Here is a 13,689-nt window from a genome sequence, read left to right as displayed (position 1 = left end):
GAATGTCAGAACTTGCAATGTACTCACTACCTTACAAATGAAACTGTATCCCCTCTGTACATTACTTTGACAAATAAATAAAGTTTTAAAAAAGAATATGAGAACCTTTGGTATATTCTGTTGATGGGAAAGTAAATAAGTGTAACCACTTTCAAAATCAATAGACAATAAACGAGCACAAACTCAGAATAATTCAATAACTCAATCAACAAAAATTAGAATTAAAAGGAAAACTGCCATATGATCTAACTATATCACTCATGGATATATACAAGAAGGGCCAAAAGCATGATATATAAGATGTTCTTATGTAGCCATAATTATGAAAAAACTTTTTGCTCCTATAAGGCAAAATATGGGATCATCAATATGGGTAAATATTTTAAAGAGGGAATCTTCACACACACACACACACACACACACACACACACACACACCAGTAATGTGATTAGGATTGGTTACTGAAATGGGGGGAGTCAAGTCAAAAAGGTACCAGGAAAAGACTTCAGTGGCTAGAAAATCTAGCATGATTAAATAATTAGAGACAGCTAATGATACTTAAAGTTTCTGATATAGGTCCAGTAGAATATATATTTAGTATGTTCAGGCAACCAATGTCCATCATAAGTTGTATCATAAAATATTATGTGTATTAAGCAATTAGCCAAAAAATAATATACTAATGGAGTAAATGTTACTACATTCCAGAAAACTATTTTATTTTAACTAATTACAAAAAGTGCAATCCTGAGAGCAGATTCTGTGCAAGGTGGGGGTGGAGCTGAGCAAACAAGACTCATTAGGTTTGAAATTAGCAATGCTAGTGTGGAAAGTGGCTGTATTGGTCATGTATTTTACAGATTTGAAAAATGAGTGAGATTTTTCTACATATTATATGTAGTTGATAAATCATACTAAGATTGATAAGATAAATTATATCAAGATTGAACTATGTAATGGGACATTGAAAATGTCATCAAATGATGTGTAACAAAAATATACTTTAGTATATGTTGAAGGATAAAATTCAGAGTCCTTTCTTGGAATTTTCAGTTTCAGATATTTTTAAATATACAAAGGAAAAAAACTGACCAAAAAGTTAGAAAGATACAAACATCTGGATTTTGGGCATAATTTACTTCAAGTATCGAGAGTTTTGAGGATTGTTGGTATTGCGAATGTTTACAAATATTTTTTTTTCATTAGCCACAGAAATAATGTGACCACCAAGCCCAACACAAATAACAGGTAAAATATGTGAAGATCTAAAAATAAAGTAAAAAAGAGACTGACAATAGGACAGAAGACTTAGGAAACAGGGGCAAGTGACATAAAGAAGGCAATGATGACAAGATTTCAAAAATAGCAAGTAAAGATGGACAGATAGATCAAATGTTGACTGTATGTCAAACAAGTTATGAAATGATATTTTAACACTGACTAAAAACGTGGAAATTATTGATAACTTTTTTGATGAAACCTTCTAAAACAATGCTAATAAATTACTATTTGCAATAAATTTAAGGAACAAAAAAAGCCAGAAATTGGAAACGGACAACTGAAATCTTCTTACCAGGATTTTTGCGATAAAGAACAAATGTTGGAGACGGAAGTAGCAAAGGAATGTGGGTCAGTATGGCATTACTGTTATATATGTAAGAGACATAAGAGCATGCATACATATTAATGAAAATGATCAAGAAAAGAGAGACTATGTTATTCTGAAAGAAGGAAGGCATAATTAAAGGAATAAGGTATTCCTGGAGGTAGAGGGGAAGACTTAGCACATGTGCAGAGGTTTGCATTGGGCAGGAATAAGGCTTGTTACTTTACATAAACATTTGGCAAGCACATTAAAACTGCAACTTTACGTGAGCAATGAGGCTTACAAGGAGGAAAAAGTATGTTCTCATTACTTAGTGTTTCTGAAATATATAAAGCACTCAAACTGATGTTTTGTTATTTCCACTATCAACAAATACAGGTTTCCCCAACGGATTGAGAAAGAGTACAGAACAGATGTCGAGAAGGCTTTCTTTATAAGGAGATCCATTAACTTATGGATGATGCTCCAAGCACACTGGGCTGGAGCCATTAGGATGCTCTGAGAAGTGATTAGAAAGTTATTAAAAATTATATGAAGTAATAGGTTTATGAATTTTGTAGTATTAATTTTAACAAAAAATAATTATTTTATTTTTTCTCCTTGTAGTGTTTATGTCAAAATATATTCTTTTTACATCTGTTATTTTCCCATTTTTATCTTATACAGTGAGCTAAATAATTTGACAGGAAACTCAGTGAAGTCTTGTCCTATTAGAACTAAATATTTAAAAAATGAAATTGTGTACAAGCACATGCATCTATAATCTACACTTGTTTAATTCAGAAAAAAAAGTTACAATAATTTTCTAAGTACACCTGAGAACCATGACTTGTTCGCTCTAAGCACTGTTTGACACTTTCAGTAGAAATGTGAAATAATTTAGTTAAGTTTGATTTAGAAGCCTTGTGATTATCCACCTTCCACTCCCTTATTTTTCAATTTCTATTTATAATACTGTTCTACAAGAGTAGAAACATGAAAATAAGAAAATTCTGCCATTGCTAATTAGCGATTTTGAGTAGGTATTATCTTTCAATTTCTTTTTCATTGATGCTATTTTCATTGTGTCAAATGCTGTTTATTTAGGTCATTACAAATACATGGAAATAGGCTTATAAAATTGTGAAAGTTATCAACTGATTTAACAAATGTTATAAAAGAACATTGGTTTACATTGTTAACCTTAATGAGATCCTATTAATATATCTATTACTAATAGATAAATGTCTGTGCTTAATTGCCAATTTGCTGCAACAGTCAATCAAAAGAAATTATTTGTTGAAGACAATTATTTTCTTAAACACAGCAAGTTACATTAGAAGGTAGCTTTTGTTAACGGAGTATCTATGTAGTTCAGCGCAGGCTTTAATATTTTGATCCTGTGTACTTTGCCTCCTGAGTTTTGAGATGACAGGCATGTAACACTCTACTACTTAAGCCATGGGTCCAGCATATTAGATCACAGTTATTTTTGATAAAGGGAGGTAATTGTTCTGAGTCTGGTTTGGACCATTATCCTACAACATTCTATACCTGGTATGACATTATCACCGACAAGCCCCCCCCCCTTTTTTTTCTGTTGAGATGGGTCTTTCAAACTTTTCTCCAGGTTTGACCTTAAGCCACAACCACTTGATCTCACCTACATAGATAGCTGAGATGACAATATCGTGCCACCATAGTGGAGATAGAGTTCTTGCAAACCTTTCTCACAGATTGGCTTCAAACTGCAATCTTCTAATCTCTGCCTGGGGACTAACAAAAATACATAACATGCATGAGTCACTGAAATACAGCTGATACAATCAGTTTTAAGCAAGAAATAAAAATCACAAGGGAAAAAAACAACTCACTATGCATGAACAACTCAATCATTTACTCTAAATATTCAAAGTTACTTTGGAGATGGTAGATGAGACTATTACCTCATTTATGATATGGATTTATTGGATGTATACACATGTGAACCCTCATCAAGTTAGATGCACTTAACAACATTGTTTTTCATAGATCTTTCACACCTCAATAAGACTGTTACAAAAATTTATAGGTTCCCCAGAAGGAAAAATATAGTTAGAAAATGTATCTGCTATTTGACTACAATTTACTTAAGTTGAAAATTGGGAAAACTGTGCTTGAGAATAGCACCATAATAAACAAGGATAATGGACTGGAGAAGTGTGCCATACATTGAGTTCACTGTTTAGACAGGAGGCCCATGTAATATACCTCTAAATCCTCCTTTCCTCTCCTTCACACACATATTGACCTCACATTTGTTTTCTTACTTAATTGTAGTGATATATTAACATATACACACATAAACATATGGATATGCACATACATTCATATACATGTACATAAATATGTGTATATGCATACACATATATACATATATACATACACATATACACTTTTATAAACTTATATACACACATGTATACACACTTATACATATGTGTCTGTGTTTTGCTTTGATCCATTCTTTTCCCAGAATCTGTTATTTCCTAAATCTTTCCTTAGTTACCAATAATAAACCACTATGTTAAATTTTAATGTTAATTATTCTCAGACACATTCTATTATATAAAATAGTTTTACACTGCATATAATTATGGCAGGAATCAATGTAAATCAATGTGTGACTTTCAATTCTATCTTTATTTCTCTGGGAGTTAAAATTGCAATGGAGAATTCTATTTTACACTATGTAGGAAGACATGTGAATTTCTTGTCACTAAGGTCTGTCACCAAGACATCCTTAAAAGGTCCTTTTTATTGAATGTGTCTTCTAAATCAGCTTTCCCATCAATTCTGAAGCTATTTGTAGTCAAAAGTAATGAGTGTCTCAGCTGTTACTTCTTAGGGTTCAAAGTGATATATTAGAAAATCAAAAGAAAAGTGCAATGAATAAAAACTCCATTGAACTTCAGATAGTAATATTGCAAAGGCAATTGCATCAAATAACAATCAGCCTTTGGATGTTATTAACTATTGTCAATTTAATTACATTCCACATCAACTCATGTTGTTCAATAAAATGTATTAATAAATAGGTCAAAGGCAAACATTTATCATAGAATGCAGATTTATTTGTTACAAGTTGTGAAATATACAACCTTTTAAATCTTCCTATAAACTATTCAATATTAATGCAATTTAGTCTATTGAAAGAAATGTGTTAAACTATGTCCTATTAATTCATTAAAATCTAGAAGCAAAGTTTAGAGATCTGTTTCAGGAATAAAGAAATATTTATGAGTTTCCAACTTGAGGAAGTGGCCTCTCAGTTAAAGACACACATTTGCTAAAGACAGGGAGATAAACACAAGGTGATCACAATATCCTGAACTTAGCTGCCTGAAGAAATGACAGAACATTTCAAAAACAAAATCTCCATAAAGTTATTCAATTTATGAAATAATTCTGCACATCTTTCACAATGATTCTCATCTCCCAAATGTAATTACCTGCTTACTTAAATGCATATTTGCTTAAAGACCCAGTACTTTATTACATAGTTGTATTGACACTAGAACTTAGTGCTAAGATCATCTGATAAATTCCCATGAATAACTCGCCCAATTCACACTACATTTCCAGGAGTTATGTTTAGTAAATAAGAAGTCATTGAAACTATACAATTAATATCATCATAGACAGAGTTCTATTTCCGAAATTTCTCCAAATTGGTTTTTGTCACCTATTAAAAATAAACTTCAAAAGATTTACATCTTTTAGCTAAGAGGATGACAGAGAACACATGATAATTTTTGTTGACAGTTAACTGAATGTCATTAAAAGTTCATAAATAATAAAAACATGATGGGGATGATTTTTAATGCCCTCACCTTTTATTTATTTATTTTTATTTATTTATTTTTTTCTCAATTTTTTATTATCAAACTGACGTACAGAGAGGTTACAGTATCATACGTTGGGCATGGATACATTTCTTGTACTGTTTGTTGCCTTGCCCTCACCTTTTAAATTACTTCTAAATTACCTAAAAAGGCAAAAGAGGCACTATATTTCTGGCAGGGGAATTCCATCCATGCTCAAATAAGGCAAATAAATTTTCCAAAATGTTTTAGGAATTGTGACACTCAATTTGTAACTTCATGATAGTTTTAGGATTTAGAGAAGTAATAAATATTAATGAATGATGTTTGAATGTTCCTGAATGTCCAGTTAATTTATCTATAACTATAGAGACCTATCACAGGCAAACAACATCTTGTTTGTCTGCTGTATATAATAAAATGAAGAAACTACAAAAATAATCACCAAATGCCAACCATTTATGCAATATCTTCTGGAATGTTACTGAGAATCTAAATTTCTAAATTCTGTATAATAATTTCCATGGCTTTTTCTTTCTTTCTTTCTTTCTTTTTTTTTTTTTTTTTTTTTTTTGGCCAGTCCTTGGCCTTGCACTCAGGGCCTGAGCACTGTCCCTGGCTTCTTTTTGCTCAAGGCTAGCACTCTGCCACTTGAGCCACAGCACCACTTCTGGCCATTTTCTGTATACGTGGTGCTGGGGAATTGAACCCAGGGCCTCATGTATACAAGGCGAGCACTCTTGCCACTAGGCCATATCCCCAGCCCCCATGGCTTTTTCTTAATTCAAGATGATAACATGACCAAACGTTTCTACTCTGAAAATTGACAGAGGCACTCTCCCACTTCCTTGCACACTTATGGGTCAACAACGAATGACCAACATGAATTTAAATTAGTAAAATGAAATATTGATAAGAAAAAATGACATATGTAATGGGTTACCTTGCACATAAAAAGTATTAACATATCACATTAAATTTAGGTGAGGTATATCAAAAATGAAATAATCCACATTTTAAAATGTTTTGGTTGCAACTGGGGATTCAATTCAAGGCCTCAAACTTGCTAGGCAAGCATTCTACCCTCTTGTATTTAAGCTATTTAAGCTCCTTTTAGTTTGTTTTTCAGATATGGCCTTTCTTTTTCCCTTCAGGATGTCCTTGAAGCAATATCCTTCTATGTATAACTTCCTGGGATCTAGGATTAACAAATGCTACCTTGCCAAATTACATTTACTTTTCAGCTACTGATGAAGATTTATAGTTGTCTTTAAAGGCTTGCAAGTATTGATATTACCTATTTGATATACAGTGCCCAAAGTAATGTAAGAGTACTAACACCAGATTTTCAAAATTGTAAACAAATTGCTGCAGTTTTCAGTGTCTGAATGGAATACTGGGCAAATTATCAAAAAGAAAGTATAAAAGACTTGTCATCTTCAGTTCTTGAAAACACAGTGCCCTGGATTTTTATATTTTTCTCTCAATTCCCATAGAAGTTATGGTGATATATGACCATCGTTCCTCTTAAATTGCTTTTTTTCATGTAAGTGAATATTCCACTAGCAGTCAAGTATAATCTCCATTTTAATCTAGATAAAAATAAACTGCTAAAATAATCCAAGTGCTTTCTTAGGGGATATTTTCTCGTATATCTCATTTTAGAGTGCATGATTTCGCTTTAATTTTTTTCTGTTCTAGACTTATTGATTCTCTAACTTTACCATCACTTTCTTGTCAGAAAGAAAAGCTACATTTACTGTGGGCATTACTGCAAATTGTCATTACTTATAATTTACAGTTGTTAAAATGTCAACTTTTCTTTTAGCTATTGAATTTGAAAATATACTAAAATATTCTATCTCTATGTCACATACATTCCTTTCACTGGATCTCTTGAAACAATGTAGACATTGTGTCATGAAATAGTTCTATCATGCAAAATAACCCACTTCCTGTTTAATGATAGAGAAAGTTGAAAGTAGTGAAATCTTGTATCAAATGATCATTTCCATTCATGATCATTATGTGCATTGCTTTCTTTACGTGAGAAAATGTCAGCTTATATTAGTTATTAAAGAGACTTTTTTCATATTTTTCCCATGGTTTTACCCCTGATATCACTGTAACTTATTTTAGTACCTTGGATATTGTATAGACATGTATCAGAACTAGGGAAGGGAAAGGGAGACAAAAGATAAAAAGACAAACCAATGCAACAGCAATACTTACAAAACTATATGGTGTAAACAAACTGTACAACTCATGGGGGGGAGAAGGAAATGGGGAGGGTGAGGCAGGAGAAAAATGAGGGTGGTGGTAACAAGTTAGTTAAGAAATGTACTCACTGCCTTACGTGTGAACCTGTAACCCCTTTGTACTTTATTTTGATAATATATTTTTAAAAAGAGAGACAAGCATCACCACATACATTTCCAAAGTGGTAAGTTTATTATTTTGTTATTCCCTACTAGATACAAGCTGGAATGATATATTATATAAAACTAACTTTCCTGAAGGTGTATTTTTTTATAGAACAAAGATTATTAAGTTCTAGAAGCTATTCCTAATCACAAAGCTGTCATAAAATTTCCTGGGCAAAACACACAGCATAATAGTACTTGGTTAAATAATTAAAATTAACTATGAAGTTAATTTTAAAAAGTACTTGCTCAGTCAGATCATGCTGGTTTTATGAACTGTTTATGCAACACTAGGAGAACTTGGGGAAATCTATGTATGCTCCAAATAAAAAGCATGAAGTATTCATGAGTTTATTCCACACTGTATCTAGCAAACAGTGCACGTGCATTTATCTACATGAAAATATATGTTGAAGATTCTATGTTAAACATAAAATTGATACTGCTTACTATCAAGAAAAATTGATGAGTAGTTATTTTTCAAATGCTGTAAGATTAAATTTTAAATTTTCTAATATAAAGATGACGTTTAGCATACTATATTCTAGAAAATTTAGTACCTTCCTAATAGTTCTGCACAAATTACTAAACACAAGTTTTCCATGTTTCTTTTTATTGTTCTCAGTACCATAGCAACTTTCCGATGAAAATGTATATGTATACACGCATTGCTCAGATATCACCAAAAGAAGAATGTTTCAATCCAAAACAAATATTTACATGTACTCCTTAATTTCCACAATCTCAAAGTTAAGAAAATCTATAGATATCTTTCCATTTTAAATGTATTTCAAAACGTTAACGTACTTTACAATGCTAGGTTTATTGGCGTAGCTTCCTTCTCCTTCTTCCCCATTTCCCCTTCTTCTCTCCTTCCGCGGAGATGTGTCAAATTTTGCACTGTTTTCCAAACACATTCTACTTTTAAGTATTTACATATAGATTGAGTATCCTGTAGTATCAGAACTACCAAAATTGTCTGCATATAAAAGAATGGGCGCTCACTGATGGGGCTGTTTCCAACACATACATATATATACACACACACACACACACACACACACACACACACACTCACACACGAGAGAGAGAGACAGACAGACAGACACAGAGTGTAGTATGTCAGTGTGATGCCCATGCAATGCTTATTTAATTGAAGACATATAAAAGTTTAAATAAGAAAAATTTAAACCAAAAGAAACTCTCCTACTTCCCTGACCGGATGTATTTGGAGGATAGGCAAGAGGGAAATGGATAAGTTAGGGAAGAAAGAAACGAATGGCAGCCCTATCCTAGTTAATATCCTCTGCCTCAGCAAATGCTCCAGGATTGAACTCGGAGTTTCAGGAAAGCAAAAAGTCTGCCCACAGTGGCTGACCACAGCAAGCCATTCTGCATCATGGAGAACACCAGGAAGATCAAAACGTTGTGCCTGTGCAGAACTGTGTTCTCTATACTGCCCTCCATGGCGGTTCATCTGCTCTGATAATGGAATAAAAAATGACAAAGGACGAATCCGTGGCTCTTCACACAAGTGGCATCGGTTCCTCCCTGTTTTCCTTCCTGTTGCGTAAGTGATGGGCAGATTCTTTATGGTGAGGACAGTCTACAAGAGAGGGTGTCATTACACAGGCCGGCCCGTCAGCGAATCACGCTGGTTTCTAAGACATTATCTGTCAGCAGTGCTTCTAAGAAGTACTCCCCAAGCAAAGTCAAAATGCTTTCCAGTGATTTGGTCATTATAAGCCATTTCTAGGTGAGAGTTCCTACAACATGCAAAAAAAATATCAACTCACCCTCAGAAAATGACACACTCTGAAGTGAGGAAGCTGGACAATCTGATGCCTGGTACAAGGCAAGGTCACAAGCTTATCCAGAATGTGCACAGTGCCAAACTCTAGATTTGGGAAGTGCCCAGTGCAGCCTTTCTCTCTCTCTCTCAATCTCTCTCTCTCTCTCTCTCTCTCTCTCTCTCTCTGTTCCCCTCTCTTTCTCTCTGTATCTCTCTTTCTCTCTCTCAAAGTATATAGAAAGATACATAGATAAATACATAGATAGAGGTAGATTGATAAATAGGTATTCACAGGAGTGTATACACAAATATACATATGTACGTATATGTGCATATGTGTGTAGATATATACATATATACATATATGTGTATATAAATATTTGTATACATGCATACATACTTACATGATCAAGGCTATCATCAAAGAGCATTGTACTTATAGCATGAGTTATGGAATATGGAATGAGTACCAAAAATATGCTAGGTACAGAATGTAAATATGATTTATCCATAAAATGTCTCCTGCCACGTTTAAGAGAATAAAGTAACCTTGGTAACCCAATGTTAGTTCATATTTTTTATTTACCCTTATTATTTGATCTGTATTTAATTTTATAAATGGGATGATGTACATCTGCTATCTAATTATCCACAAATACAAATTGTCTACTTAGTGATACATTTTACTTAATTGTTAAATTGAACTTTTGTTCAAAAATTGAGCTTCCATCTGATACATTTACACAGCATATCAGCTTAATACATTTATTTCTACTCTTCAGGCTGTATGTCAGACAGATATGCTGTCAGTTTTAATATAAGAAAATTTCCAAGGGATTTCATCTGCTTGCACTTCAAATAAAAACAACAGATTTTTGAAAGTTGCTTTAAATGAGTTTAATTCTTCAATAATTTTATTGCGAAATTAATTTGATTATTTTTATCTTACAACTGTATTCTTAAATTCTTGGCAATTCAACAAGCCCCAATAATAGTGAGATCTGTTTTCAGTCATACTCTATAATTTAATATTGTTTCCTAAACATTTCATATCTAAAGCAATTGAGGAATGTGAGAAACCAAGGTAATTCTTCTTTATAAATTCCTCTATACTTAATATTGCAAAAATGCATAAGAAAAAGAGTAAATATTCCATCATTTTAAAACATACACATGAATGGAGATTCATGTGGATCCATCTTTAATTTTTGTTTTATTTTTCAAATAATATTTTAAGATGTTTTACAGAGAATGGTTACCACTACACAGTTCACATAATGTGTACATTTCTCTTTTGGAAAATTTCACTCCTTTCTTTGCTTTCCCCAAGTTTCCCCCTCCCATCTCTGCCCACATTGGATGACCGCTTTCACCAAGAATTTCAGGTGGGGAAAGGCATCCTAATTTTTTGGTAGAACATACACTGACAATGGCTAAGTCCTTCACATTGATTCTCAGTATTGTAAACAAAATACAGCTGTCCACAAAAAGCCTTCTATCAGGAAACAAAATATGATACTTCTTAATACAATTGCTTAGTTATAGACAATCATATCATATATAGAGTTTAAAATATTGCCTTAAATTTTCTCCGGACAAGACAGATTTTAAAGGTTTGTTGCAGTTTATCATATCCTGCATCATCATTATGAAAATGAAGATTATGACACATTTTTAATATAATTATATACAGGGTATATTCCAACCAAGTTGAACAGACTCATTTTTCTCTACAATTTTCCTACATTATTGAAGTGAAATTTCCCATATATCATATATCATTAGTTCCTTTACATTTATTTTGTCATGTCAGTACTCAAAATGGAAGCTGTCTAATGGCTATTTATTTTAAAATAATTATAACAGCTCACATACAAAATAAATATTTGTTGAAAGCATATACTTCATACATCAATATAATTACTATATTAAGCACTATTGTTATCTTGCTCAGAAATATTTTTCCTCTTTTAAATATTCAATTCATATTACAAACTTTCATTTCTCTCTTATATGCCAGTTTGTGGCATGTAATTTCTGAGTATGTTTGTTTGTTAATTCCTCACATTTCACAGAAAAGTCATCATATATAAGTTCATATTATAAGACAACCATAGAAACATACAAAGTATTTTCCAAACCAAGACAAAATAACAAAATATATTAGATTCAGTGTTTGTCTACAAGTACAGACTATCTATATAAAAGGTAAATCCCTGATGCACTTTCTACTCTCTACCTTTCAACTTCCAGAGTACTGGCTTTTTCATTGTAATGAACAGTGGATAATAGGTAAAGGTAAATTTTACACACACTTTGCATTTGTGATAAAAATCAATTTATCAATTGTAATAAAATTGTAATTTTGAAAGCTTCTGTTATGCAGAAAACAAGTAGAATTTTTATTATTTATTAAAGAATTTGCAACAGTATTCAAAATCTATTATATGATTACTTTTACAAAGAAATTTTGCTACTAAGCTTGTTCTAAATTTATAACATCTATCTAGGAAGTACAAAATAATCTGCAGATAATTATTTTCATTTTCTTTTATGGAGTTAAACTTCTAATGTTTTTAAAGAAAGTTTTTGGCATTTCAATCTAATTCTCATTTGTTTATTTAAAAGAAAGTTCAGAATTAGTGAATTAGTTGTTTGAAAATCCAGCTAGGCAGGTATTGCTTTGTTCCATATTAAGAAAAATAAGTAAAAGAAATAAACTTCTAAAGCATCCATTATCAAGCTATGGATATTTATAAAGAAAAATAAGGCAAATGTCATAGTCATAGTTATTTCTGAGAAAAATAAATTATATAATTAATTTAAGTAATATTATAATGAATTCGCTATTAATCTAACGGAGTTTATTTTTGCCCATAGAATCTGAACCACCGCTGAATAAAGTAAGATAAATTTTAATACAGTAAAATAATTAGGCACATAATGAGAAATAGAATACCTAAAATATATAATTCAGATAAATAGAAAAGTGATCTAGAGTCTATAAGAGTAAATATCATCCATCTCTGACACACCTTAAATTAACTTTATTGGAAATTACAAATGGCAACATATCTAAAACAGGAATTTTAGATGAACTGTATTGCTGATTTGGTTCCATGAAATTAGATTTCACTCTGACCCTCATTTATAACTTTCTGTGGAGTTAATCTTAGGACATTACTCATGTTTGAAAGTGTTAATGTACCATGCAGGATCTGTATTATCATTAGACATACTATCTAGACCAGGTGCTCCATGATCTCTGCATCTGCCCTGAAGTTCACTTAACAGCTTATAAATCCTTATATAATGTGTTTCTATAATAGGTCATATCCTTAAATCTTTCAAATTTTATGTAACTTAACATCTGTGAGTCAATATTATATTTTTTTACTTTTGACAATATTCAATGTATTTTAAGTAGCTCTCACAATTATACTTGTATATGATCACTATGTATTAAGAAGTTGTAAAATTTTGAATTTTGATCTGATACATAGAACCTATATTTAAAAATTACTTAGGGGAGTTGATGGAAATTCTCTGGATGTTAATAATGTACCTCATAACACCTTGTTTCTTAGCATATTTTCTCCATTTCTCATACATAGAGGAAGAGGAAAGATCTATTTAGAAGAAAAAAATCAAACTTTTAGAATAGGCATGAGATTCCCTTGAATAGTGTGTCTTGATTGATGACCTTAAAGAGAGTTATACGGAAATATCAGAATTTAAGTTTAGACTTGCAGGATGAGCAAACTTTTGCAAAGATGGAAAGACTGGGAATAGTACTAATTTCTAAGACTTGCTAATTAGCATTTGAGTTATTTTTTTCTTAGTATGAGCACCAGGTTTTATCCTAGATGCATGAAATAAGACTTGTCAAATATAGTACTCTGAAATCTACATTTTCACATAGCATTCTATATTGTGAAAATACTGTTCTAGTTCTTCTGATTCATAAATCATTATTGTAGTTAAATAAGTAATTGTATAAAATGAAACCTTAGAATTTTTGTTTAT

This window comes from Perognathus longimembris, chromosome 3, assembly GCF_023159225.1.
Source record: "Perognathus longimembris pacificus isolate PPM17 chromosome 3, ASM2315922v1, whole genome shotgun sequence".
In the NCBI taxonomy this organism is placed as follows: Eukaryota; Metazoa; Chordata; class Mammalia; order Rodentia; family Heteromyidae; genus Perognathus; species Perognathus longimembris.
This window is presented reverse-complemented; position numbering follows the sequence as displayed.